This window comes from Camellia sinensis, chromosome 10 (genome assembly GCF_055761805.1).
Source record: "Camellia sinensis isolate YWXY chromosome 10, ASM5576180v1, whole genome shotgun sequence".
In the NCBI taxonomy this organism is placed as follows: Eukaryota; Viridiplantae; Streptophyta; class Magnoliopsida; order Ericales; family Theaceae; genus Camellia; species Camellia sinensis.
The window spans coordinates 39,535,732-39,540,625 of NC_138970.1; positions in this window are offsets into that span (position 1 = coordinate 39,535,732).

Sequence of the window (4,894 nt, forward strand, 5' to 3'; positions counted from 1 at the left end):
ACGTTGTCGGAGCTCCGAAAGTTGGCCAAAAATAAGATGTCTCTCTCTCTCTCTCTCTTGTTTTTTATTGCTACTATCGCAACATTATTCTTGGCAGTAGAGATGCAATGGATGATGCTTGATTGAAAACCAAGGTGCCCTAACATGCTTATTAGCCCATTTTGGTTTTGATTTTTATGTGTAGTTGTATACCTATCACTGCTCGATGACACAACCATCATTACCACCACCACATCATCTTGCAAATAATGATGATGAAGCAGCAGCAACAGTAGCAACAAGCCAGGAGGAGCCGCGGAGGAGAAGGAAGAAGAGAAGAAAGAAAGAAAAAAATAAGAGAAAAAAAGCTTATTTTTTGCCAAATTTCATAGATTCGACAGCAAAAATGAGGGGTGGAATGCAAACTAGGCCATGAGGTGAATCCAACGACGCAAAAATGACGCGAAACGGAGTTACGACGAGAGAGATACAAGTGTTTGAACATGTGGATTTGAATCTAAAAATTTTGCCCAAAAAGAGAAAAATTTTATTTTTGGCCAACTTTCGGAGCTTCAACGGCAAGTAAAAAGATACAGAACAAGGCATATGAAGAGTGAAATGAAAACTAGGTCTTGAGGTGAATCCAACGACACAAAAACGAGGCGAAATGAAGTGACAATGAAGGAGGTACAAGTGTTTGAACATGTGGGTTTAAATCTGAAAATTGTCCAAAGAGAGAAAAATCTTGTTTTTTCCAACTTTCGGAGCTCTGACGGCAAGTAAAAACATGTGGAACAAGACGAATGAAGAGTGGAATGAAAACTAGGCCATGAGGTGAATCCAACGACGTAAAAATGAGGTGAAACGGAGTTACGACGAGTGAGATACAAGTGTTTGAACATGTGGATTTGAATCTGAAATTCTACTCAGATTTTTGTTAGTTTGATATCACGGAGATGGCTGAAGGGGCCAGATTGAAACATGAATGAAACTCTAGGGTTTAATTTGTCAAAATTGAAATGCTGGGTTTAAATTGAAAAACACGCGAAACCTTGGGATTTTTTTTGTAATTAACCCATTTAAATTTGATGAAAAAAGTTATTTTTTGCTCCTCGAACAGTTCATCAAATCTATCATTAAATCCCGGATTTCACTTTTCTTTCATCAAACTAAAGACCAATTTGTTTTCATCAAATCACTATTTATTACTATTGAATTTTCACCACCAGATGACCACATTAAGGCAAAGTTTGTAAAAAAAAATTACACTGACCAGTCGTCTGCCCGGTCGATTAGTAGTTTGATAAAGGTACAAAACCTTCCATTAGATTACTTAATATTAAAAAAAAAAAATTCAAATTTTTATTTAAATTTAATAAAAAAATTAATACACGGTTAGATATACCCTAAGGACTTCCAATGTAAACTTGTCATTTTTGTTTGTTATTTGGAAATTAAACTTGAGTCATTTTCTTTTTCCTTTCAACAGCCACATGCAATTTTGTCATAGCTCTGACTTTAGTACCTCGAAAGAACCGACTTTGTCTTCCACTATGATACGGGGTAGGGCTGCTACAAAGATTTATTTTAAGTTTGGCTATTTTTTTTACGTTGACCATAGAAACATATGTGTGTATATATATATATTTTTCACTTTAACTTTTTATATTTTAAATTTTTCTTAATTTATTTTAGAATTAATTTTTATTCATAATTAGACCCAAAAAAAATGACACATTAACTGTTATATGACATAAAAAATATATATTATTATTTTTTTTTTTTTTTTTTTTTTTTTTTTTTTTTTGATCGGCAAAGAAAATCTTTATTGATGAAGGTATGCAAAAAGTATACAGGACATCAATAAAGAGGAGCTTGGAGCTAACTAAAGCTCCAAGCGCCAGTTGGTGAGAAACCAACAACAAACCAAAACAAAAAGAAGCAGAAGAGGAGCATAACAGAAAAACTAAACTTCACCCAAGCCATCACCAATTCACACTACTAGCAAATGAGGCTTAAGGAACAAACCACTGACATCACCAATTCACCCAAGCCATCACCAATCCACTGAATTGATATACCTGGACAGCATCTATAACAGTGCAGAATAACACAGCCATTCAGAACCATTCAGCATCTTAATCGTAAGGAACAGAACCACATTCGCCCCAGCAGACTATAACCAATTCATCCAATCCACCCCAGCAGATCAAACTTACAGTAGAAGCAGTCCCTAACCAAAGTAGAACAACAGGCAGTGATGTACTTCGACAGACCAGCACTGATTTTTCTTGTTTCATTTCTACAATCAAAAAATGGAGGAACAAAACTCCAGCTAAGGGGAAATTCAGTCCAAAGCAACCCCTAACACCTAAGGCAAACATCTGAGCTTGGGGCTCCAATCCACACTGACACAGGTTAGAAACAAGACCAACCCCCACACCAGCCAACACAGACCAGAAAAGAAAGCAGCACAGATCAGTCATTTTGCCAGAATCTGCATTAACCTGCATTGCCTTTGAACAATACTCCATGAATTCAGCACAGATCACTACTGCAGCCCTATAATCATTCTGTGAACTCAGAATAAGAACAACACAGTGAAAGAACTCCAGGCAGAAATCCAGCCGGCAGAAGGACCCCAACAGAAAACAGGAGACAGAGTATGCTGAGGCTTTCTTTTAAACTGAATTGCATAGCAGATATCAACTGTAGCATAGCCTGGTTAGTCTCCAATTGAGAGCCACATCCTCGACTGAGAAGGGAAAGTTCTTGACAGAGGCTTTAAGCCAAAGGGCCAATCTGATCTTGATAAGTTCCCATAGTTCTGCAGAGTTAGGATGAGCATCTCTGAAAACACACTCATTCCTTAGCTTCCAGAGAGACCACAATACAACTAGTGGAATTGCTTCCCAGAATTTCCTGAGAGGGTGTTTGAGCTTAGTCCCCATCCACCAGTTAAACAGAGCATCTACGGACTGAGGGATACACCAACAGAGCCCCCACTCGAATAGCACAGATGACCAAATAACCCAAGAGAAATGACAGTGAAGTAACACATGAGAAATAGATTCAGGGGCCACTTTGCAGAGAGGACAAAGAGGAGAAACATTGGTACTTAAGATACCTATATCGAGCAGAAACACCGCTGTTTTAACTCTGTTTTTCCAAGCTAGCCAACCAAAAAAACTGACTTTGGGAGGTAAGGTATTGCTCCAGATGAATTTGCTAATAACGAGGGGAGGCCCAAGGAGAGAAGTACAGAGAGAATATAGGGAAGACACAGAGAAAGCACAAGAACCAAGTGCAGACCAAACCAGGCTGTCAGTACTGTTGAGGCACAAGGAGGGGGCAGAAGATAACATTGTATTCAACCTAGCTTCACTGGTCTCTTCCCAAGAATATAGGATTCTTCTATATGGAAAGATCCAAACTGAAGTGCTGGTTTTCCTGGCATAGTATTGTTGAAGAGAACCATTCTTATCAGCAGACAGGTTGAAGAGGGAGGGGAACTCATCCTTAAGGTATGTAGATCCACACCACTTGTCGTGCCAAAATCTGATACGACTACCATTCCCAACCTTGATTTGGCAATTGTCCAGGAAGGATTGGAACGTATGAGAGCTATGGAGACCTATACAAATGATGTCCTTCCATACCCTAGAGAGCTTGTAGGAGGATTGCACAGGAGGATGCCAGCACTGAACCTCGATTTTATACTTGCTACAAACAACTTGCCTCCATAATGCTGAGATTTGATTTCCAAATTTCCACCACCATTTTAAAAGCAAGCATGCATTAACATCCCTGATTCTTCTGATGCCCAACCCCCCTTGGGCAACACTCTTTGTAACCTCCATCCATTTGACCAAGTGAACTTTCCTTTTTAGGCCATCACCACCCCACAGGAAATTAGCCTCAATCTTTTCAATTTCACGGGCCACTCCTTCGGGCATCTTGAAGAGGGAAAGGTAGTACACCGGGAGACTAGAGAGAACAGACTTGATCAAGGTTAACCTCCCAGCAAAGGACAGCATTTTCCTCTTCCAACCGGAGAGCCTAGATCTAATATTATCGAGCACAGGTTTCCAGGTTGATTTTCTACCCGGGTTTGCTCCTAAGGGTAGCCCCAAAAATTTCAGTGGCAATCTTTGCACTTGACAATTCAAGAGACTGGCAATTTCATATAGACACTCATCATGCAAACCTACACCACATACAACACTCTTGTGATAATTTATTCTAAGCCCCGATAGGACTTCAAAGCAACGGAGGAGTCTTTTGACAATCACCACCTGGTCCAAATCAGCCTTGCAGAAGAAAATTGAGTCATCAGCAAATTGGAGGTGGGATAGAAGAACCCCATTAACCCCAACCGAGACACCATGGAGGATACCAAGGTTTAGTGCTCTATTTAGGAGAATATTGAGCCCCTCAGCCACTAAATTGAATAGAAAGGGTGACAATGGGTCACCTTGACGGAGTCCTCTTTGCGGAGAGAACTCATGAGTTGGTGAACCGTTGACAAGGATGGAGACTCTAGGTGTAGAAACACAGGTTTTAATCCAAGAGATCCATTTAGGCCCAAAACCAAAGCTGGACATCAAAGAGAACAGGAACTCCCAGTTAACTGAATCGAAAGCTTTCTCAAAATCTAGCTTGATGATCAACCCTTGCTGCTTAGCCTTCTTCCAACCATCTACAACTTCATTAGCAATGAGTACCCCATCAAGGATATTCCTTCCCCCTATGAAGGCAGTTTGGGAATCACCAATAATGGAGGGCATTACGGACTTCAATCTGTGCGAGAGGACCTTTGCTAAAATCTTGTATAAAGAACCCACCAGGCTAATGGGTCTGTAATCTGACAGATTAGTGGGATTAGGAGTCTTGGGGATGAGAGTAATGAACGAAC